Source organism: Triturus cristatus, chromosome 7 (genome assembly GCF_964204655.1).
Source record: "Triturus cristatus chromosome 7, aTriCri1.1, whole genome shotgun sequence".
NCBI classification, from domain to species: Eukaryota; Metazoa; Chordata; class Amphibia; order Caudata; family Salamandridae; genus Triturus; species Triturus cristatus.
This window is the reverse complement of record NC_140590.1, coordinates 1,864,907,836-1,864,932,955: the sequence shown is the minus strand read 5'-3', so window position 1 is coordinate 1,864,932,955 and position 25,120 is coordinate 1,864,907,836. Positions and strand designations below refer to the sequence as shown.

At 44.4% G+C, this 25,120-nt stretch overlaps 1 long non-coding RNA gene across 1 annotated transcript in view; it reads right to left on the bottom strand.

Annotated features, from left to right (window-relative positions):
* The window catches only part of LOC146813523 (uncharacterized), a 61,903-nt gene that overhangs the window by 6,183 nt on the left and 30,600 nt on the right, over positions 1-25,120 (bottom strand). Inside the window, exon 3 of the long non-coding RNA XR_014966995.1 lies at positions 22,311-22,387. This is a non-coding gene — a long non-coding RNA (uncharacterized LOC146813523). The remainder of the gene's footprint in view (positions 1-22,310; positions 22,388-25,120) is intronic.

The window sequence follows — 25,120 nt, the reverse complement described above, 5'->3', positions numbered from 1 at the left end:
TGTAAAACAAACTACTCATCCCTATTGGTCTGAAGAGTGGAATGTAGCGTTTTAGGAAGCAGGAATAAAGGAATAATCGTGGAGAATATAATGCAGAATGTTGCAATGCCAGAGAAAGAAAATGGTAAAATGAGTTTTGTCTAAGAAAGTGGTTGTGTGTAATAAAGGGATGGAGTTAAAAAATTATATAGAAAGTGTCTTTATTTCAGTGCCATAATTGGACCCACTGGTGCAAGAGCTAATGTATCCAGCTGATGCAAAGTTGAACCACTTCTGCTGTATTCAAACGTAAGCTCCGGCATCGGTGAATTGTATACTACATGTTACAGTTGCATGTGAAATAAACAATAGCTATTACACTTGAATCACTCTACATTCTATAAATAAATGTAGGATACGATTAGTACATGTATTGTTTAAGAAAGGAAAGAAATAAAAAAGAAATTGCAAAATGTAGTCATTAAACTTTTTATGTACCTTGGCAGTGTTTTTTTGTAACAGAAAATTAACAACAGTAGAATAGTTAGCAATCTGTTGTACAGTAGTTTCAATGTGGTGCGTGTCAGAATTGGTACTAGTTCTACCCACATTGGAACTTTGAGGATGAATACAAACATTTTGCTTCTGAGAAGCACATTCGGTACCTTTGTAGTCAAACCGTACATTATTGTCTTCAGCTGTTTCAAAAAAACATTCTTGTGTAGAGAGCTAAGACATCGAGCTTAGACAAACTCCAATTGCTTCTGCTGTAGCCAAATCGAAGCTCCTGCATCAGTGAATTGCACATTACATGCTACAGTTCTAAGTGACCTACAGAATAGCTATTAGACATGAATAAATACATTGTATAATGAAAATAAAGGTAGTTTACGATTACCACACTGTGCCAACAAGTTCCTAAAAAGTCGTCTTTTTACATTTTTATCATGAGGTTCTGAGCAGAGGCTGACTTTGAGTAAAACTGTGTGAAAGGGCTTTGTGAATAACAGGCAAGCAGAGAGGTGTATGCACAAAGAATAGACGTGGTTTCTAAATGGGTGTCGAGTTTAGGTTAATTTTGAAAGTAAATAGCGTATTTGCACAGGCCACACATCACCGATTCCTGGTTAGACTGGAGACGTAAGGGGGAATAATGAGGATAGAGTTCAAATGTCTGAGTATACTTAGAAAGTTATTATATCAAAGTAGTAGGATTGAAGTGTATTATAATAAATTTAAAGGAAAAAGTAAAAAAAGATGGAAAAAAATCCATTCAAGAATAATGTGAGTTTCTCACAAGTCTTGGAGATTCTAGTCCAGAAGTTCTTCAGCTGCTTGAGATGCGTAATGTTCCAAGAGGCTATCGATACCATCGTGTGAGAAAAGCGAAGCGATCCAATTCATATCCTCTATGGGACAGTAATGTTCCTCGAATGTTGGAGCGGTAATTTGAATGGGCAGGCAATCTGGGATGTTGTGAAAGGTCGCACATTGCAGGAGATCTTTCGCGGCTGTGCAGAAATCCCATTGGCCGCAAAGAGGGTGAGAATTATGAGCACTGTTCCTGTTATTCCAGAGATGATCGAAAGAATGTCTGAATGTAGTCTGGTATTAAAAGAAGAACAGTTTGAAAGCGTGTTAGAAGGCTGTAGGAGACCATGATAAAAAAGTGTGCCAGACCTTGAGTGTGACATGTGTTGAAAATTGTGTAACAATTCACAAAGTTTAATGGGAGGTTCGTATTTAAAAGGGAGTGTATTTTACTTGAAGTTCGTGGTATCTGCAGTCGATAAATTTCTTTTGCAGAAGTGAGAGACACTTCTATTGTGAACAAAAGCGCTTTCAGTTTGGTTTGTTTAATGAAATCTGTTTTCAAAGTAGGGATTGAAGGCCAAGTTGAAGTTTGAGAGTTAGTTTGTGTGGGTGGCAATAGACATTGCCACAGGAAGTTACTTGGTTTGAAACAGTAAGGACATACGGTATGCCAGCTCACATTCCGTAGGAGTGCATGTTATTGAGAAGCAGATAACTGCCGTTAGAAAGCTGTGTGAATGTTGGTCTGATTGTGGGAGTTGGCGTCCTTTTAAGAAAGGACGCAAGATTGGGGGCTGTAAGCTCAGAAGCTCCGTGTAGTTGGACATTCTTGGATAGTAATGAATGACTGCTATTGTGGTCGCACTTTTAACCTGTGAGAAAAACTTGCTTTTTAAAACAGCGATATGTAAATGGGAGAAACCACTGCTCATGAATAAACGTGCTACTTCATATAATCACATACAACATGACAAACAACATGTACACCTAGCAGACACAACGACACTACGTACTGTGGGAACCGTGGCTAGCCATGTACACAAAGCAAACATGTCAGGGCACCTCTGCCACACAATGCAGAATGTGGAGAGAGATGGGAGCAAAGTATGTGCGAAGGTGGCAAGTAATTCTCGATTATAAAAGTATACAATGCAAACTCTTGAGGGGATGTGCCAGACAGACTTGAGTATGCAGAGCACAGAAATGTCAACATACACTGATGGTCTATTGAGTGAAGTGGACAGTGGACGCAACCATGTTAGTACAGTCAGTAGGGAAGATTACGGAATGGTAGCACATACGTGCCCCCCCCCCAAATGTTTAGGGAAGTGGGCTGGCTCGCCGTAGCGTAAGGGTATGAAAAAAAAGCAATTTTCTTTGGGTGTGGTTCTCTTCCGGATTGGCGAACGTGTCTGCTAGGTCTGCGCAGTTTACAGCGCCACGAGGCTGACGCTGTGAGCGAAGGTGGGTGCGTGAATGATGCTGTCAGCCTGCTGGTACTCAGAAACCGCCATGGCCGCTGTGATGCATCTATGCCCCACAGTTCACCTTTTGACACCGCTGTATGTGAAAGAGAGCCGACCGCGTGCCGGCGGAAGGTCCTGGGCTGAGGTCTGCGAGCTCAGAAGGCTCCTGAGATTAACGCTGGCTACCGCGACACAGGCACACAGAGCCCAGCCTGAGGCCCAGGAGTGTGGAGTGCTCTGTATACTACTAACACAGTTGTCCCAACAGTGGAACGGTGTTTTGATACCATAGTGGACGATGTTGGAACTGTATCTGAGAGTGGAGATGAAGGTACTCGCTTCGACCAGCTGCAACCAACTGTAGGTCCCAACAGTGGAACGGTGTGTTGATCCCATAATGGACGATGTCCGATATTACCTGCTGCTGAGTTTTCAGAGAACTCCCTCCGTTGAGGTGCATCACACTCTGTGCTTCCGTAGCTAACTGCTGTACAGGATTATTGGGATTTGTTGACTGCAGTCGGTGGAGTACACCGCGGTACAGCAGGTCCGAACAATGAAACGGGGTCTTGATTCTATGATTGAGGATGTCAGAAGTTAAAGTCTGGAATGATTTTGGTGTACCCCTTCCGATCAGGTGCAATCAATTCTGGGTCCCAACAGTGGAACAGTGTCTTGATCCCAGAATGGACCATGTCCGATATTACCTGCTACTGAGTTTTCAGGGAACTCCCTCCGTTGAGGTGCATCAGACTCTGTGCTTCCGTAGCTAACTGCTGCACATGATTATAGAGGTTGGCTGACTGCAGTCGGTGGAGTACACCGTGGTACAGCAGGTCCGAACAGTGGAACGGTGTCTTGATATCACAATGGACGATGTTAGAACTGCATCTGAGAGTGGAGATGAAGGTGCCCCTCCGATCAGGTGCAACCAACTCTAGGTCCGAACAGTGGAACGGTGTCTTGATCCCACAATGGACGATGTTAGAACTGCATCTGCGAGTGGAGATGGAGGTACTCCCTTTGACCAGCTGCAACCAACTGTGGGTCCCAACATTGGAATGGTGTCTTGATGCCATAATGGATTATGTTAGAACTGCATCTGAGAGTGGAGATGAAGGTACTCCCTTTCAATCAATCAATCAATCAATCAAGCATTTGTATAGCGCGCTACTCACCCGGAGGGTCTCAAGGCGCTTGGGGGGGGGGGGGTCCGCTACTGCTCGAACAGCCAGGTCTTGAGTTGCTTCCTGAAGGAGAGGTGGTATTGGGTCAAGCGGAGGTGGATGGGGAGGGAGTTCCACGTCTTGGCAGCCAGGTAGGAGAAGGATCTTCCTCCCGTTGTGGCTCTTCGGATGCGGGGAACGGCGGCGAGGGCGTGGCTGGTCGATCGCAGCTGGCGTGTGGGAGTGTAGAAGGTAAGGCGGTCGTTGAGGTATCTGGGGCCTTGGTTGTGGAGAGCTTTGTGTGCGTGGGTGAGGAGTCGGAACGTGATTCTCTTGCTGACTGGGAGCCAGTGCAGGTCTCTCAGGTGTCCGGAGATGTGGCTGTGTCGGGGGATGTCCAGGATGAGTCGTGCTGAGGCGTTCTGAATGCGCTGGAGCCTTTTCTGAAGTTTGGCTGTGGTTCCGGCGTAGAGGGCATTGCCGTAGTCCAGTCGGCTGGTGAACCAACTCTGGGTTGCAACAGTGGAATGTTTTCTTGATTCCACAATGGAAGATGTCCGATATCACATTCTGCTTAATTTTTACAGAACTCCTTCCGTTGAGGTGGATTAGACTCTGTGCTTCTGTAGTTAACTGCTGCACATGATTATTAGGCATGGTTTATTGCAGTTGCTGGAGTACACAGCGGTACAGCATGTTTGAACAGTCAAACAAGGTCTTAATTCTATGATTGAGGATGTCAGAAGTTAAAGTATGTGATGATTTTTGTGTATAGCTTCTGATGAGGCGCAACCAACTCTAGGTACCAACAGTGGAATGGTGTCTTGATCACACTATGGACGATGTCCAATATTACCTCTTGCTGGTTTTTCACACAACTCCGTCTGTTGAGGTGCATCAGATTCTGTGCTTCTGTAGTTAAATGCTGCACATGGTTATTGGGCTTAGTTGACTGGTATTGCTGGAATACACCGCAGTAGAGCAGGTTCAAACAGTGAAATGGGGTCTTGATTCTATGATTGAGGCTGTCATAAGTTAAAGTCTGTGATGGTTTTTGTGTACCCCCTCTGATCAGGTGCAACCAACTCCATGCTTCCAAATCCAATGGTATGTGGTTGTGAATGACCACTGGATTTGGTGTAGACTGCAGTTCGCAGGGTTAACAATTTAGATTGCGTGGTGATTGTTTAATTACAGAATCCAGTAGTTAAGTAATTAGAACGTCTATTGAAACATACACAATATTGTTTTAGTATACTTGCTTCAAGAAGTTTTTTTTATATCAGTTATAGGTTTAGTGAAATGACCAAATTTATCTTGGAAGTCCAAAGGAACAGTGAATAGTGTAGACTGTGGAGAGATGAAATCCCAATTTGAATTGTTTTGATTTATTAATTGTAGAGTTCTCTGTAATTTATGTTTTATTTTGTAAAGAGGGAGTGAGAAAAAGTATTGATGGTTGTGTGTGTGAGTACTGCTTTTAATTAACAATGCAGACAGTAGTGTTCACGATTCAGATCGAGTTGCTATTGTACATGATGCAGTCCTGTAAGAGAAGAGATTGCTGTAGTGTGCTCTTTCTGCACCACTCATACGCATCATTGCAGCCTCCGCACACGTTTTCTTTGCTTCGTGTATTGCAAACTGTAGAGCTCAAGTCAATGCTACGTAACTGTGGGCCCTTGCTGAACGCTCTCTCTGGCCTATACTGCAGACTTCAGTGTCCACATTTGACATTGAGTCGGTAATATAGATGATGCAGTCCTGTAGGAAAAGACATTTCTCCAGTGCGTTCTGTCTGCACCACTGATATGCATGATTGTAGGATCTGCATACGTTTTTATTCTTCGCGTATTGCAAAATGTAGAGCTCAAGTGAATGCCAGGTGGCTTTGGGTTCTTGCTGACTGCTCTCTCTGGCCTACACTGCAGACAGCAGTGTTCAGAATTCAGATGTAGTCGCTATTGTAGATTAGGTAGTCCTGTAGGAAAAGACATTGCTTCAGTGTGCTCTGTCTGCAGCACTCATACGCATCATTGTAGGCTCTATACACGGTTTTTTTGCTTCGTGTATTGCAAACTGTAGAGGTCAAGTCAATGCCACGTGGCTGTGGGCCCTTGCCGAACGCTCTCTCTGGCCTATACTGCAGACTTCTGTGTCCACATTTGACATTGAGTCGGTATTGTAGATGATGCAGTCCTGTAGGAAAAGATATTGCTCCAGTGTGCTCTGTCTGCACCACTCATATGCATCATTGCACTGCACACGTTTTTGTTTAGTTTGTGTATTGCAAACTGTAGAGCTCAAGTGAATGCCATGTAGCTGTGGGCCCTTGTGACCGCTCACTCTGGCCTACAATGCAGACAGCAGTGTTCACAATTGAGATTGAGTCGCTATTGTAGATGAGGTAGTCCTGTAGGAAAAGACATTGCTCCAGTGTGTACTGTCTGCACCATGCATATGTATCATTGCAGGCTTTGCACACTCTTTTTTGTTGCTTTGCTGACGACAAACTGGGTAGGTGAAGTCACTTTACGTTTCTGTGGGTCCTTTGAGACCGCTCTCTATGGCCTACACTGCAGACAGCAGTGTTACTAATTCAGATTGAGTCGGTATTGCAGATGATGCAGTGTTGATGGCAACAGATATTGCTCCTAGTACGGGCTGTCTACAGCACGCATTATCGGTGGCTGTGCACATGCTGAATGCTTTTGATGTGGGTATGTTAGTGCACTAGAACTGATGGAGCGTTTATGATAGAATCTTTTTGTGTATTATTTCAGATCTATTGATTGTGTGTCAGTATACCACAAGTTGTTGTTCTTTTACGATGGAATTATTTCTGCATTATTTCACATCTACTGTCCCTGCCTTACTGCAGCATAAATTATTGATTCTTTTAATATTGAATCTCTGTGTGTGATCCAATGATTACTCTTGTAGTTGATGCTAGCAGCAACCATTGTCTGAAGGCTGGTTTAGACTTACCACACACACATCCAGCACAGATGTCACTGGATAGGTCACCATGGTAATAAAAAGGAGTCAAGCGTATGTGCCCGTATCCACTTCCACTATCTGTGTCCGTGTGTTCATTATCTATGCATGTTACTGTCTCTTGGCCGTACTATAGTACGTTGTGTTGTGGACAGCGTATTGAACCATGTTACATGTGGTATTGGAGAAAATTTCGGTATTGTAACTTTTAGGTGTATGGGTATCATAGGTGGAAGGCTACTTTACAGAGCATGAATATTGATGGAAATTGGTTGCATGCTGTGTTTAGTGTAAGATATGTGTATATTGCAAAATGTTTTGAACAAAGCTCTCTAAGCAGAAGAGGTGTGTATCATGAAATGCAGTACAGATATTGACTAAAATGGGTGGCGTTTTCGAACTGTTACAATGGGAAATGTTATGAACTAATGAAATGCTTTTTTTTTATGGTTACATGGCAATCGCGCAGCCAGTGCGCAATGAGACCGCACCTGATGTGATTTTGAGAAAATATATTTATTATAATATAAGTTTATTAGAGTTAGAAATATATAACTGTTTAAAATATTTTTAATTATCGCTTGCTCTCAAGTACACTTTAAAGTTTTTTAGATATAGTTTTGAGACAAAACAAAATGAGGGAATGGCGTATGCAGCACGACATCGTACGTCTATGAGGTAAGACAGGGCATGGCAGCGTACGCTCGTTGCATACGCAACACGCAGCGGGCGTGACCCTATACGTACATGACGTAACGCGCGGCTTGGTAGTGCGTACTCGTCGCATACCAAAGTAGCAGCTGGTGCGACCTCATATGTACATGTTGTTACGCGGGACGCGGTGTCACAAACCCGTCGGATACGAAATGTGGTGGATAGGATTCGCGTGTTGATCGAGCTTGGTAGACTACCGGTACGGGACTCTAGTTTTCTCCCCAAAAAAAAGATATACATATTTTGTGGGGAAGATATAAAAGATTACATAATTTGTAAAGTTTAAAAAAAGGATGATAGAGTTGCAAAATATTAAAAAACAATTTGAAAAAATATAGGTTTTATAAATATTAAAATATGAAATATGAAATTAACATTAAAAAAAACTTTCGAAATTCACTGAAAAAAACCATAGGTTTTACAGACGTCATGGTTAGGAATTAGCATTTAAAAAACCTTAGAAATTCACTGAAAAAAACATAGGTTTCAGGGACGTTATAGTTAGTTGGACATTTGACTCATATAAAACCAGAGAAATTTGCCTGTTATAGTTAGTTGAGCTAACTATAACTCGCGCGCCTGCAATGCACTGAGGATGACATCACATATAACATCACTCATGACATCACTGATGACATCACTGATGACATCATCCACGTGATAGTCTGACACACCTCTTCACACTGTAATATAACCTTTGATAGACGCACTCTAAAATACAGACTACCGTTTTGAAAAGCATAGACACACCAATACCAGATACTAGATATCCATCCACTGATTCCTATCTATATATTGTGAACCAGATATATACTGATAGAGTCACTCATACATGCGTCACTCATCATTACATCAGTACAATATCCACTCATTTACGTATATATACATTTACACAGTGCTACTGATCCATAGTTACTCACACATCTATTCAGTCATGCCAAAAATCAATCATACACCCATGTACTCACCTATGCAGATATATACACAACACCTGCCTTATTTATACACACATCACTTACCTTATTTATATAGATACTATCACATACTTACTCTCTTATACAATCACTAATACATGTACACATTCGTGTATGTAGACACTCTTGTAATCACTGTCTTTCACGTAGTCAATACACCCCAACACTCACATATAGTGTGTAAAAACATATATAGTTACTCACATATATACAACTGAGACATCAATTCACTAATCAACACACCTGTTCACACTGTCAGCTATCTATACAGCCCTTCTGAGATGCACTTTTGAATCTATAGAACCAGTGAATCGGCCATTCAGACATGTATGCACAGAGTCAGACACCACCCACACACCCACATAGACAGTCAGACTCCCATACAGATACTCATACAATCAATGAAAAACACATATACACACTGATGTAGCTACTCACCAAGCCATGGACCTGCTTACACACCAAGTGAGAGACTAAGAGAGACATTCACACAGTCTAGTCACTAATCTATGCATTCAGTAACATACATTCAATCAGTGACTTATAGAGTCAGTCATGCATCTACTAAATAATGTATTCAGGCACTTTTACATCGACTTATTCTTGAATAGACCTTGGCATAGATATATATGAAAAATATTTAAACTGTACAGAAACACACATTCACTGGATGATGGCATCAGTGATGTCATCAGTGATGTCATTTGAGAAGTCATCAGTGATGTCATGAGTGATGTCACTGACCATGTCATGAGTGATATAATATGTGACGTCATCAGCAGTGCATTGCAGGCGCACGAGTTATAGTTAGCTCAACTAACTATAACAGGCGAATTTCTATGGTTTTATATGAGTCAAATGTCCAACTAACTATAACGTGCCTGAAACCTATGGTTTTTTCAGTGAATTTCTAACGTTTTGCTAATTCCTAAACTATAACATCCGTAAAACCTATGGTTTTTTCAGTGAATATATATATTATCTACTGGCGGTCGCCAGTAGATAGTTATAGTTAGGACCGTGTTTCCATAGGAAATCTGAAAATTCTATTTTGAATAACTTTGGCGCCGGTTGACGAATCCTCGCAAATTTTTTAAAATAGGTGGGGCGCTCCGCTCCTACCCTGAAAGTCTTGGGGGGATTCGTCAAGCGGGGGCTGAGAAAAAAGGGGGGTCCCAAAACGCGTTTTCCCCATGCATTTTTCCATAGGGACCTTTAGTCCAAGGTACAGCCCGAACGGCTGAACAGAATTACTTGAAATTTGGCAAAGAGGTAGTCCTCAGGTCAGGGATGTGCCTTTTGGATATCTGGAGTCAATCTGTTCAGTAATTCCTGAGAAAATTGCAGTTAAAAGTACATATATATCTATAGGCGCGCACCGTGCGCGTACGGTAAGCATACCGTACGCGCACGCAGCCGTGCGCGAGCGTAATTCTGATTGGTGGTTACATGACAGTAAACATTCCAGTCGGTCGAAATCAGGAAGTGTCGGCTGCCATTTTGTCTCTCGCAGTCTGAGGCAGTGAAAAACAAAGGTGGAGAACGTGAAAAGGGGGCAGGGTGGACAGTTCCTGACCCCCTAGCCTTTGTCAGGGGGTCACTGAAGGACCCCCAAGGGTGAAAAAAACATTTTTTTTTTTTCGAAAAAGCGCGAGGTGCGTGCACCATACGTGCACGGCACGCACAACGCATCGCGCGCGCGGTGAAAAACCTGAAAAAAATAAAATAATAAATACATAACTTAGCATTTAAAAAACCGTACAAATTCACTTAAAAAACCATAGGTTTCACACACGTTATAGTTAGGAATTAGCATTTAAAAAACCTTGCAAATTCACTTAAAAAACCATAGGTTTCACACATGTTATAGTTAGCTGGACATTTCCCTCGTAAAAAACCAATGAAATTCCCCCGTTATAGTTAGTGCAGGCAACTATAACTCACGCGACCGCAATCCTCTGCTGATGACGTCAGATATTACATCACTGATGACATATGTGTCTTTCTGAAAAATAAATATTTGTAATATATGTATAGCTAAAGATTAATGGAAGAAGACATGGGTAAATAGGTGTCTAAATACAGTGATGTAATATCTGACGTCATCAGCAGAAGATTGCGGTCGCGTGAGTTATAGTTGCCTGCACTAACTATAACGGGGGAATTTCATTGGTTTTTTACGAGGGAAATGTCCAGCTAACTATAACATGTGTGAAACCTATGGTTTTTTAAGTGAATATATATATATATATATATATATATATATATATATTCACTGAAAAAACCATAGGTTTCACACATGTTATAGTTAGCGGAAATTTTACTGATAAAAAACCAGTGAAATTCCCCCGTTATAGTTAGTGCAGGCAACTATAACTCACGCGACCGCAATCCTCTGCTGATGCTAATACTGTATTTAGACACTTATTTGCCCATGTCTTCTTCCATACATTTTTAGCTATACATATATTACAAATATTTTTTTTTCATAAAGACACATATGTCATCAGCAGAAGATTGCGGTCGCGTGAGTTATAGTTGCCTGCACTAACTATAACGGGGGAATTTCACTGGTTTTTTATCAGTAAAATTTCCGCTAACTATAACATGTGTGAAACCTATGGTTTTTTCAGTGAATTTGCAAGGTTTTTTAAATGCTAATTCCTAACTATAACGTGTGTGAAACCTATGGTTTTTTCAGTGAATTTGTACGGTTTTTTAAATGCTAAGTTACTTTACGCCATTCGAGGCGTGCGCGCCCACTTAACGCAGTTCGTTCCGTGCACGGTTTTTATCAACTTTAATAAGCCCTGTACATTTGGTGGCCTTCGGCCACCAAAAGCACAGGGGGTGGGGTCAATGTGCATAGTGTTTTTTTTATTTCGATTTTATAATTTCATGTTGCCAAAATTTAGTTTTTTTTACCTATTAATAAGCCCTGTACATTTGGTGGCCTACGGCCACCAAAAGCACAGGGGGTGGGGTAAGTGTGGATAGTGTTTTTTTCCCTTATAATAAGCCCTGTACATTTGGTGGCCTACGGCCACCAAAAGCACAGGGGGTGGGGTAAGTGTGGATAGTGTTTTTTTCCCTTATAATAAGCCCTGAACATTTGGGGGCCTTCGGCCACCAAAAGCACAGGGGGTGGGGTAAGTGTGGATAGTGTTTTTTTCCCTTATAATAAGCCCTGTACATTTGGTGGCCTACGGCCACCAAAAGCAGAGGGGGTGGGGTAAGTGTGGATAGTGTTTTTTTCCCTTACAATAAGCCCTGAACATTTGGTGCCCTTCGTCCACCAAAAGCACAGGGGGTGGGGTAAGTGTGGATAGTGTTTTTTTTTTTTTTTTTTTTTTTTTACCGTACGCTTACGGTAAGCGTACGGTAAGCGTACCCCGCGAAATTGCCGAAAAAAAAAAAAACGTTTTTGCTCTTGGGGGATGTTTGTGGACTCCCTCAACATGACTATGTGGGAGGGAGTTGTCAAAACAGCCCCGTAACATGTTTTTGGCCATCATGTTTGATAAACAACACTCAGTGCGAGAGACAAAATGGCGGCCGCCGCTTCCTGGTTTCGGCCGATTCGAATGTTTACTAAGATCTAAGAGCCAATCAGAATCGCGCTCGCGCACGCCACCGTACGCTTACCGTAAGCGTACGGTAAGCGTACCGTAAGCGGGCTCAGATATATATATTGATTTAAAGGCTATTTTCTCAGAATCTACTGAACAGATTTACACCAAACCTACAAAAGGCACTTCCTTGACCTAGGGACTACCTCTCTGCCAAATTTTGAGTAATTCTGTTCAGCCGTTCGGGCTGTAGCTCGTTCTAAAGGTCCTATGGAAAAATGCATGGGAAAAACGCGTTTTGGGACCCCCCTTTTATCTCAGCCCCCGCTTGACGGATCCCCCCCGAGACTTTCAGGGTAGGAGCGGAGAGTAGCGCCCCACCTATTTTGAGAAATTCGCGAGGATTCGTCGACCGGCGCCAAAGTTATTCAAAATAGAATGTTGAGGTTTTCCTATGGAAACGTGGTCCTAACTATAACTACCTACTGGCGACCGCCAGTAGGTAATATATATATATATATATTCACTTAAAAAACCATAGGTTTCACACATGTTATAGTTAGGTGGATATTTCACTCGTAAAAAACCAATGAAATTCCCCCGTTATAGTTAGTTCAGATAACTATAACTCGCGCGCCCGCAATCCACTGCTCATGACGTCACATATTACATCACTCATGACATGGTCAGTGGCATCACTCATGACATCACTGATGACATCATCCTTGTGATAGAGTGGCGGTCGCGCGAGTTATAGTTATCTGAACTAACTATAACGGGGGAATTTCATTGGTTTTCTACGAGTGAAATATCCACCTAACTATAACATGTGTGAAACCTATGGTTTTTTAAGTGAATTTGCAAGGTTTTTTAAATGCTAATTCCTAACTATAACGTGTGTGAAACCTATGGTTTTTTCAGTGAATTTGTACGATTTTTTAAATGCTAATTTATTTATGTATTATTATTTTTTTTATATATTTATTTTACAATAAACTACGTATTAAAAATTTCGCGATTTAAAAAAAAAATATATATATATATTTTTTTGTTGTGTTTTTCACCGTGCGCGCACCCCCGCAATTTTTTTAAAAAAAAAACATTTTTTTTTTTTGCCTTCGGGGTCCTTCAGGGACCCCCTGACAAAGGCTAGGGGGCAGGAACTCTCTACCCTGCCCCCTTTTCACGTTCGCCACCTTCCTTTTTCACTCTCGCACTGAAAACAAACAAAATGGCGGCCGACACTTCCTGATTTCGACCGATTCGAACGTTGACTGACATGTAACCACCAATCAGAATTACGCTCGCGCACGTTAGGGTGCTCGCACGGTGCGCGCACCCTGCGCGCGTATAGATATATATATGCTTTTAAATGCTATTTTCTCAGGAAATACTGAACAGATTTACACCAGACCTGCAAAAGGCACTTCCTTGACCTTATGGCTACCTCTCTGCCAAATTTCACGTAATTCTGTTCAGCCGTTCGGGCTGTAGCTGTGACTAAAGGTCCTATGGAAAAATGCATGGGGAAAACGCGTTTTGGGACCCCCCCTTTTTCTCTGCCCCCGCTTGACGAATCACCCAGAGACTTTCAGGGTAGGAGCTGAACGGAGCGCCCCATTAGTTTTGAAAATTTCGCGAGGATTCGTCAACCGGCGCCAAAGTTATTCAAAATAGAATTTTGAGATTTCCTATGGAAACACGGTCCTAACTATAACTATCTACTGGCGACCGCCAGTAGATAATATATCAAGCATCAACAAACATGATGTTTTTATATTATTCATTTCCATGTCTAATTTCATAAATATATACATAATATGCTCAGCGTATATTATCACCAAGTGTATCTAACAAGCATTAAAAATGCAATAGGTCTTGCCTTTTATTAAGTTAAAGCCATCTGCTTTGCTATACAATACCATTAGCAAAGCAAATAATCAAAGGTGAGACGTATTGCATTTTAAATGCTTGTTCTAACGTGTGTCCACATCCGAGGGTTTCTTGGTGCTGTATAAGGTAAAATGTGTTTATTGTACCTCAAAGGTGCTCAGTTGAACAGCCTCATGGGGATGAAAGACAGTGGCCCTGCTGTAACAATGGGCTCACACACAGTTCCACAGTCCACTGAGCCATCAGCCTCTTAGGATGGAAAGGCCTCTCTGGACACTTGACTTTTCCATTTTTTAACTGTATCTGGCTTTGTTCAAGTTGTGGTGAAATAAATAAGGTGCCGAGAAGAAAGCGGCGGCTCTTGGCTTTGCGCCCCACCATTAGAGGCTGGTGGGGAAGACAGACGTTTTTGCATTACCTTTCCCCGGAGCTGGGGGGGTGCATACCCCAGCCTGTGGGCATACACCTCCCCCATCTGTCATCCTGTCTACCAGGGGCTCGGTTGCTAGGCCTCTTCATGGGACTTCAAGCTAATACCGCGGCTCCTGCCTGTGACAGGTTATTGTTAAACACCCCTTCCCTTTTCCACCCTCTCTCCGCTGTTTGAAGGCGTGACTGCACGGACGCCCTCTCACCGCTGCCAGCAGCAGCTCCCAGAGCCATGTATGCTGCCTGTTTTTTAAGGTTTGGAAGAGTTTCTGACATGACACCAGGCCTTGAGACATCGACTTTCATGTCACAAAATCGGTGCATTCTGGGACTTGTAGTATTCGGTTGCTTCACTTTTTTTTTTTGCAGTTTTATATAGCGCAAACTTGACCCGAATCCAATCAGGCATCAGAGCGCTTTACTAAGCACCAGTTACGTTACATGAGGACACACATTCATTTTTTGTTAGGCACGGGGACATTAAGTGATTTGCCCAGAATCACAGGATGTTTGGCGTCATTACTAGGCCTGGGCAAAAATTTCGTTCCGTTCGCGGAAATTGCGATAATTTGACATTTTCGCGTTCCGCGGAGAGCACGAAAATGTCAAAATTTCCGCTTTCCGCAGCTTGGCAATAATTTGTTTCTTGCTCGCGCTGTAAAATAATACATTCTCGCGCGCGATCGCCTTACCTGAATCCCTGCGTTCGCCGACAAGTTTTCTTGATCCGGTTGCGTTCTCCATGAGATGTTGGATTGTTTTTAGCCATTTGCACTGTCTCGCGACAGTTCGCGCCCGCAGTGACGTCATGCGTCGCGCGATCACGTATTTCTTCTCGCGATCATGCACCGCGAGACAACTCAAAACAAGATGGCCGCGCCCGCGAGCAACCACATGGGTAAGTTGGCGACCCGCAACCATGCAAAAAATCTCGCGAACATGCGGGAAAAAACTTCCGCATCTTCGCGATATTTCCGCCTGTTTGCGATAATTTTGAACATTTTCGCGATAATTTGCGAAAGTGGATTTCGCAAATTCCGCCCACCCCTAGTCATTACCGAGACTCGAACCCAATTCTCCAGGTCCGAGGTTGAGCGCCCTGGCCTTTAGGCCAACTCCTCTCCCCTAAACTAGCTGGTTAAAGTGATCTGTTAACAGTGATATGTGAAACAAGAGCACACAACTGCCCTTCGTTGCACATCCTGCGTGGGCTGTTGCTAAGTTTTTGGGACTTTCAAGTGTGTTCTGTGGGCACTCAAACACACATGGTAGATACGGATGGATTGTGTCCTTCAGTGTCTAGTGCGTGTAATGGCGGGGGTGTCCGTGGTGCCCATAAGAGCTCTTTATCAGATCGAAGACTCGACGGATGAACACTGCTGCGAAGGGCACAGGCTGGAGCAGAACCCCCTAGGGTGGACCATGGAACCACGAGACCTGGACCCAAATCTCAACTTCCTCATTCTACATGACCAAACTTTGTGATCTTGGGCACCACATCCGTGTTTCAGGTGTGTCGCTACCGCTGCCCCTAATCAGGAGAATGGCTCCTGGGGACGAAGAAGGTTGCAGTGGCTTGTTACATTCTGCCTGTTGTACCCTCAGTGGGTCCGGGGCTGACACATTCTACACATGGCTGGCCCAGCCTGAGGGGGCGTGGGGGTAATAAGTAATCCCATCACAGAGCCCAAACAAAAGGAAAGATGCAAAAGGAAGTGTAACCGTAAGACCATGAAAATAAAACAGCAGAGAGCTGCCAGCCCCCCTCCCACCCATGCTGGGAAGCAAACCGTACCCACACAAGCCAGGGTCACAGTCCCTGTGCCCAGACCGGCTCTCTGCAGTGAATCTCCACAGAACAATCTTTCACACTTCCATGACAAGAGACGAGTCATAACAACCGGAGCCCTAAATAAATGCCACCAAGTTACCAGCCTCGGACCCTCTGACGTGGCTGTGCGGACAACTCGACACTGGCCCATTCTAAAATGTCAATTTAAATGCACTGGAATCGCTCCAAGGACAACATCTGAAAATGTTTATTTCCCTTTTAACATTTCCAGAAACAATGGTAATTTTCCAATCTTTCCGACCCAAAATGCGCCTGTTGAACAGTGTTGGAGCGAAGCACATTTAAGTGAATTAAATCACAAAAACAGGAGAAACAGTAACATTTTTTGTAGATATAAAAAATTGCTTCCATCTGTTGTAAGCAGCACACGCCGTCACAAAACAGAGAGGGTGTAAGTGTATGCTAATTAATTCAAATAATATGAAAGACCTTTACAAAACAATGTATGTAAAAAGCTGTAAAATGCATCCATACACTCCGATTAACATTAGGGTTGGGCGGAATTTGCGAAATTCACTTTCGCAAACTATCGCAAAAATGTTAAAAATCTCCGCAAACACGCGGAAATATCGCAAAGACACAGAAGTTTTTTTCCCGCCCGTTCGCGGTATTTTCTGCGTGATTGCGGCTCGCTAACTTACCCATGCGGTTGCTCACGGGCGAGGCCATCTTGTTTTCACTTGTCCCGCCCGCCCGCAATGCTTACTTCCTGTTCTGGGTCGCGCAATGCATGCTCACGCCCGTTCGCGGTACGTATTTCCTGTTCGGGAGCGCTTTTACTTGTTCGCGCCGCTTTTTGCTTGCTCGGGGAGAAAATATCGCGCGAACTTGCGCACGTGGTCGCAATGGGCGCGGCCATCTTGTTTTTCACTCTATTGCATGGTTCTGGGGCCTGATTTTCAATCCTCCCTGTATCTTTCCAATCCTTTGTTTCAAGCCACTTTTTTAAAATCTTTTTTATTATCTCTCTAACTATTTTCCTGCTTCTATATTTTTCGTTTTTGTCTACTTTTTTTGTGTTTTTTAGCTACTTTTTCACTCTTTTTCTATTGCCTGCTATTTATTTCCTTTACTTACTTTTTAAATTTTATTACCTTTTCTTTCCCGCCCCGTCTCTCTCTCCCCAGAACCATGTCAAAGGGTAGGGCTCGCCGCAGCCAGAGCCGCGACCGCCTTCCTTGTGGAAGGCGGCGCCCACAAGGGGTGCAGGCCCGGCCCTTATTTGGGGAGGTGGAGTTGGCTGCACTCATCTTCTTTGTGCAGCGCCACCTCCTCTCAACCCTGGCAGCAGGTGGCAGGCCTGGGTCCGCGTACAGGCTCCGGGAGCGTCGACAGCGGTGGGGGAAGGTGCGCCAGGCAGTGTTGCGCTGCTCTGGGGTCCGGCGCACCCAGGCGCAGTTGAAGCACCGGTGGTCCGACATCCTGTACCGTGAGCAGGACCGGCTGGACCTGCTAGGAGTGGAGGTCCCGGGTCTTGGTAAGTAACTATTTAATTATTACTACTTTGTGTCTGTTCTTCTGCTCTGTGTTATATATTGCGAATATCTTTTTTTCTTCCAACCAGCTAGAATGTTGCTGCTTACATTCCAGGTTAATTACGTTTAAAAGTCTTCTGTCATTGTTATGACACAGGGGCTCTTCTGCGCTACTACTAATCTTACTTGTTTGCAACTTTGCGTTTGCGCTCGCTTAGCGTGATTATGTAAGAGTTTATTTTAGAGAAATTAAGTTACGTAATGCTATAGTGACTCTAGTCCTTACAGGTGTGGGTTTTGGAGCCAGTGGCACCAAGGGACCTCCTTACTTTGTCCTGTCACTAAGAGATAGGGGCGGATTGATACTTAGGTTTAGTTGCTTTGTATGAGTTTGTAATTTTTTAGTGGTATGCGTGATGCCCCCTCAGTTACGTCACGTGCTGCAAGTACGCCAGTCTTTATAAGAACCTTTTCTAGTTTGTTCAATGAGTGGTGGTAATAGGCTTAGCACTAGCAGAACATCAGCATCAATCAATCAACCCAAAATTTGGTGTATACAAAAAATGTAGTCATGTGTCCTCCATTTGACCATATGCATTGTTGAGGACTAAAAGAAGTGGAAATGCATACTTAATGTACAATTGGCACGCTCGGAATAGGTGGGCTAGGTCGGGTGGTACGTCGTACTTCGGCTTAGTTAGTATTCTGGAATCAGAATGGAAGACTGGATTACTGTTGATAAATAGTAAGTAGTCGATCCGCGAATCCCCCGATACTACTTGTTGACCAGATGAGATCGGTCAATTTAGTTATTGCAATTGTTGTTTACATAAGTGTTTTTTGACCGTTTTTTAAAAATATTTTATTTGTTTGACACCATCCATCAATGTTTGTCTCTTATATCTTTCCTGTTCAGCACCCAGGGTCAGGCAGACAGGGAGTGGGACACAGTCGGCGGGAGAACACCACCAGGAGGACACCAACGAGGGCTCCTCTGCTGGCCCTAGTAAGTCTTCTTGTTTTTAATAATAATTCTTATTCTTATTCCATAACTTTTACTGCACCATATTTTTCCCGAACTATTGTTTCAGTTTCCCAATGCTATTTTTTACCAACAATTATCCTTCGATCTGTACTGTTTCGAAAATCTTGTTATCCCTGCCTCTGCTATGATGACTCTCTGTACTACTACTATCAGTCTGTCTGTACTGTAGTAGCTAAGCTTGCCCAGTTGGCCACTCTTTATTTGAAAGGTTGTAAATAAAACTCAGATCCAACAGTAGCTCTAGCCATTGAGTCCAGTCCTTTGGGTCGTCCTCTTGTACTACTTCTAGTCTTATTGATCTTGAATCTTTGTTAATCTTGAGGCTTTGACAATTCACACCAACAAATGCCCAACCAGATTTATTACTATTTTGATATGATAGGACATACTACTACTGTTGTAGGGATTTTGCACATACAGACCTTTGCACAAGAAAATAGGATGTTGGTGATGGTAGGTTGGACCTTCCTCACACACCTTAATCAGAAATTCAGAACCCACCACAACCCCCTGCCCGACTAGTTATAGTAGTGTCTTGTCATAACTATTAGATCTCCGAACCCTCCCCCCAAGATACCCAACAAGTAGACAACCCAGAACATAACACACCCAACCTCTCAGTCGTGGAAGCAATGTAAGTTCAAAATGTTTATTTTGAATTGACAAGCTTTGTACGTTGTTCTATTATAATTAGGGCTCCCGGTTTTATGGTATTTATTTTTTTGCCATTTCCGTCTGTATTTATCCATATTTATTTTTCGGGCATTTTTTCTGTATTTATCCACATTTATTTTTGCCACAAGCAAAAGACGACGCTACAGCTAGTATTTTTCCACATTTATTTAAATGGACAATGCACACATGCGCTCAGTTTTTATTGGTCAACACTATATATTCACCTGAAAACTTTGCCATTTGCAAAATGTCCCAAATATGCTTAAAAGTGCTATCACAAGCCATTTGTCTCAGAGCCTTGCAGTTTCTGTCATACTGCCCCACAGAGAGAAACTCACATGGACTTCAACTGCAACCCAATTGTGCCCCACTAGCGCTAAAAGCTGTCCCTGGCCAGGTGTAACTAGAAACACCTAAATGGTGCTATTAGAAGTGCTGTATCCATAGCGGAGGATGTCCAACATGAGTTTAAGAGGGCCGCAATGCGCCAGACGGCTGCCTCTATGTGTCAGAACACAGCGCTCCTGTTTCGAGTTCCCTCCCGGCTCACAGCCCGGTCTGCTGTCTGCATTCCCACACCCCCCTCCCCTCTCGAGATATCCAGGTGTCAAGCACCGGCTCTGCATCCCCAGAGGCAGCTGCTGCCTCCCAGACCTGCTAATTCCATCAGGGAGCAGAGTCCCACGGTTCAGGGAAAGTGCGGGTTCAAGAAGCATTGCTGGAATGTAGGGAGCATATGGGGTCAACTAAGCAATCAAGCAGGAAGAAGAGACCATGTATGAGTCCACGCTTATTTACTTATCTGCACTTTAGTCAAGCTCCACAAGTACCATGCTTCAGTGGTCAGGGACTAACTAGTGGTCAGTGGACAGTTCCTGTTTAATGGCCTGTAGCTGACGGGAGACGGTCTGTCCTGCGCAATCCTCATGTGTATTACTCCCCAAGTCTGCCCTTCCGGGTAACAACCATTTGCCTTAATTTCCCAGATATAATTTTATTGATTTGGCTTTCTAAATAAACTACAATTACAAACTTAGCCGACAACAGTTCTTTATACGAAGCTTGATTGGACACGTATTGCGACAGCTTCTCTCGACTGGAGGCGGTGAGATTGGAGAGTCATACTAAGCTGTCCATGGTTCCAAAAACTACTGAGCTATACTGGTGGCATGTTCAACAAGGTGGCACCACTCAACATTAAGAAGAAAGGGCATCTTTGGAGGATGGCTGCTGCAAAAGGGTGAGGGATTATTTGTGCAAATAGGAGGGGTGAATGGTGTAGTTTTGTTGGGAGGTTGGCTGGGGGGTTACTAGCTAGGTATTTATGCTTATTTGACTGAGTATTGATCATTTTACTTTCATAAAAGTAGCCATTGGAAATTTCTCCCATAGGCTCTCTTAGGTTGGTAAGTAAAATATTGGCCACCAGCCCTGGCAATCAAGTTTACCTTTTTTAGTTGAATATGCCCACGTGATCAAGGTAAATGCTTTCAGTGCAAGAGAGCCATTGGCTCAAATGGCCTGACCCATTACCCCTTGCCCTATGCTGTTGTGGGTAGTAGCAAACTGTGATTGACAACTGAACAGACCAATGGATGAAGAGGGCTGAGCCAAGCACCTGTACGCATGGTACATGTATTTATTTTTATTTACGATTTTTTTTTACTGTATAATATTTTACGGACAGCTAAATCTTCATGTTTCAAGTAAGAACTTATAAAGGTGTTAAACCAAAACACAGATGAAAGACGCCTGTGTTATACTTTCATCCTAACCAAAGAGCAGTTATGCGGTGAGTCTGTTCTCTACTATCAAGCCCTTGATATGCCACGGCCTGTGCGGAGATCTCACGCGGAGTGAACCCATCTGCCTTCTGCACCCCAGTTGCCTCACAAGACCCGGTTCCTGATCCGTGACAACCCTCAGCATAACTCGAACCTGGCCAAATTAAGGAGCAGCACTTTAAAACTCACGGTCACGTTCCTGCTGGGCGCGAGCACGCCTTAGCACAACATATTGTTGAACAGAACAATAACAGGTTTGTGGAATGGATCCGCGATGAGCGAACAATGACGTTCCCCTCGAGCGCGCCAAAACCGCCTCAGATCCCAGCCTCCTCTCATGGCGCGTTTCAGAGAAACAGGCCTCTGACTGTTGTGACGATTACATCAATGGAGCATTTGGTGACAGGACTCCTGTCACCAAATGCTCCATTGCTGTAATCGTCACAACATGGTGCAAGAGCCACAACTCACACAACAATGCTGTGAATAGAGGCTCCTAATCTGACTCTGGCAGGGGCTCTAAAAGGGGTGAAATAAGACCAACGCCTCATTAACCTTTCAAAGACATGTGAAGTACTCGGGTGCGGCCGGCAGCTCTGTGTGTGTCCGGGAAGCTTTCTCAGCCCGGGCTGACACCTCTTAACCCTTTAAGGAGGGGGAGACACCAGACGGCAGCACAGCAACATTTACTAGTATTTTCCCGTTTTTTATATATAAATACAGATAAAGGAAAACTTGTTTTCCGTCTGTATTTATATGTAAAAATCCGTAAAAACGGAAAACCGGGAGGGAGCCCTAATTATAATGCAGCACCAACATGATAATCACTAAAAATTAAAACAATAAACATTGTTACACTTACTTACAGTTGGGAATCAAATCATGATAACTGAACAGTGGTGGAAGCACCGCCATCCCCTAGGAATTTAGTTTATATACATTTATAAATGAAGATCTCCGAGTGAAGGGACCCCTCACCTTAGAAGAACCTAGTACTGGTAGTTGTTGCATCATAAGCTCTGCAAAGCTCTGGTTCGTAGAAGGGAATCTTCCGTCTGTAATGCGAAAAATTAGATGGTGCGCGTTAGTATATTGCAAGCATTTCTCAGCCGTGCCAAAAAGTGTAGCATTTATGGATAAGCAATATGGACTAACAGTACACCAGTACTTAATAAAAAAGTGGTTTGTTAATGTTTTGGTTGACCGCTTGTACGCAGCAGCAGTGTGAGGTCATGTGGGCTCAAAGATGTCTTATACAACAAGCTGCAAGGTAACGTCACATGAGCAAAAATAAAAGACACAAAGGTAAAATGGTTGCATGGCTCGGGCTAACTAAGCAAAGGCTAGAATGACCCGAGGGGGGACCATATATAACTATTAGTGTCTACTCTACTTCTACCTGATTGGTACTAGTGATGTATGTTATATACTATTAACTCATTTTTCAATCTTGCTACTGTTGGACTTCGCCCTTCTGGCAAGTTCACCTCTAAAACTTTTTGCTTTTATCCTAGCCTTTTTCCTATGTTGTATTAGTGGTTTTAGGCCTCTAGGCACTTTTACGCTGTGTCCCAGTGGAAAGTGCGTGCGCTCTGTGTATGTTTTAGTGAGACTGACCTGCCCTCCCATAGGAATGCATGGGGGATCTGAGTGACCATTTTAAGTCCTGATGTGAGAGGAGTGCAGGGTCGAGTTTGGTATGTGCAAACTCGTGAGATTGAATGCTGCGCGATGATGTGTGCGGCGTTACGGTGTCTAGTGTAGAAGTGCCACTTCTAGAAGCTGGCATGTCTGTGTAATAAATGTGCAGTGACTGTGTGGCTTGCGATTGGCTGGTGTGTCTGGCTCCAAGAGTCAGGATGAGTCTGCCCCGGTGGTGAATGGAGAGATCTGCATGTTGATGGCAGGGAGGAGTACACCTGGGACCTGAATAGGGCTGGGCTTTCCCCACACAATGCTGGCTCCACCCCCTGTGGTGCGTCTAATGTCCCTGGCCTGTCCTGTGAATAGGGAGAGGGGCTGAGCAAAACAAAGTGCTCAGGAACCAGTTGCATCTGGTTCGCCCCTTCCCTGCACCTTTGGAGACAAAGGATTTTGTGTATAAAAGAGGGGCTGTGACCCCATGAAAATGTTCTTGCTGTTGGATCCTGATTCCTGCAGGGCGTGCTGCTGCTGGGGCCCAGGAGGACTTGCCAGGAGGGCTGCCTCCCTGGGCCCAGCTATGCCCTGGAACCTCTTGCTGGATTTCTTGTAGCCCTGGGCCCTGCCTTGCCCTTTTCCACCTTGGGCGACATTTGTTTTGGGACCTTTTGCTCCATTTGCTCTTTGAGACTGGGTGTTTTACCCTTAGCAATTGAGAGCGCTCCATCTTAATTTGCTCTTTATATTGAGGGAGCCTACCCCTCATTGCCGCATTCATCATTGCAGAGCGGGTGCCACCCCGCTCATTTGACTTCCAAGGCGGGTGCCCACCCCGCATGACTGCCGTGCTTATTTGTATTTAATTCACCCCGCTTGTTGACTGTGTTTCCCCACCGAGGGAGCCTACCCCTCATTTGCCGCTGTTGAAATCACCGCTGCGGCCCGAGTCGCGGACCGGGCGGAAGTCAGGCAACGAGGTGCCTGACGGCGGGCGGGACTTCCGGTTTTGAGAAGGAAGTTCCGCTTACGCCACTGCCGCCCACGGAGAAGCCCCGGTCCCGAGAGAGCGGACACGGCGACGCGAAGAGAAGTCCTGAGCCCTAGGAGAGGACCCAGGTGAAAAGCCATGCCGGAGCTGCCTCGCGTCCCATCGGGGATCCCTTGAGTGGCTGGGAACCTCGGGAGCCCCGTGAGAAGCGCGAGACGGGCGGCGTTAGCAGGAAGCCCCGGTCCCAGAAGAGGGACCGGGTGAAGAAAGAGCCGGTGAGTGACGCTGGGGCTCTAGTGTGCTGGTGCCTGTTCCAGGCACGTTGACGGTGCTGGGCGGCCCCGTCTTGCAGAGGGCCGCCCTAGCCAGTGTGCAGAATTTCTATGGAGACTCCGTGCGGGACCAGTGAGGGCCCGTGTCCCCTTACCTGTCCAGGCACAATAGCGGTGCCATTTTCCAGAGTGGCCCCGGATGGCAGCGGGCCACTCCAACGACGGGCAACATTGTTTCTAGAGCCCCAGATGGCTCCAACGTTTGGGGGCAAGTTATTTCCAAGCCCTGTAGGGGCCAGAGGGCACTGAGGTGCCAGTCCCCTATTCTTTGTTGTCTGCGGCCCCGATGGCCAGGGCACTCCACGTTTTGGGGGCACATTTCATTTATTTAAACCACCAGTGCGCGCCCCAGTGCTCAAGACCAGTCCTTCTTTTGCTGTGTTGGCGCATATTGATTGCAGGAGCCCGTGCGCTCCATGGGGACATGGTTGTTTTCTGAGCCAGATGGCTCCAACGTGGGGCCCATTGATTTCCTAATATCTGACTTCCACAGCTGCGCAGCACTTAGTGCCAGCTGCAGCGTTTAGGTCCTGTTCTTGTCCCCAGCTGCCCAGCAAGTAGTGGGCAGCTGCTACGTTTAGGTTCTGGTGCAAGCTGGACCCTAATGTGATTTAGGTGCTATTGCGATGTATATACTAATGCTTTGGGTGTTAGGAAATGTACCGTGTGTAGTATGTTTTGCGCACCCTGTGTTTTATACCTCTAGATATGATTTCTGCATAGGAGGTTGTTTTACCTGTTTAGGTTTACGTTAGGGAGATTATACTTCCCTGTGTGATGTACGCCCCTAGTGTAATTATACATAGGAGGTAGGGTCTAATGCGTTA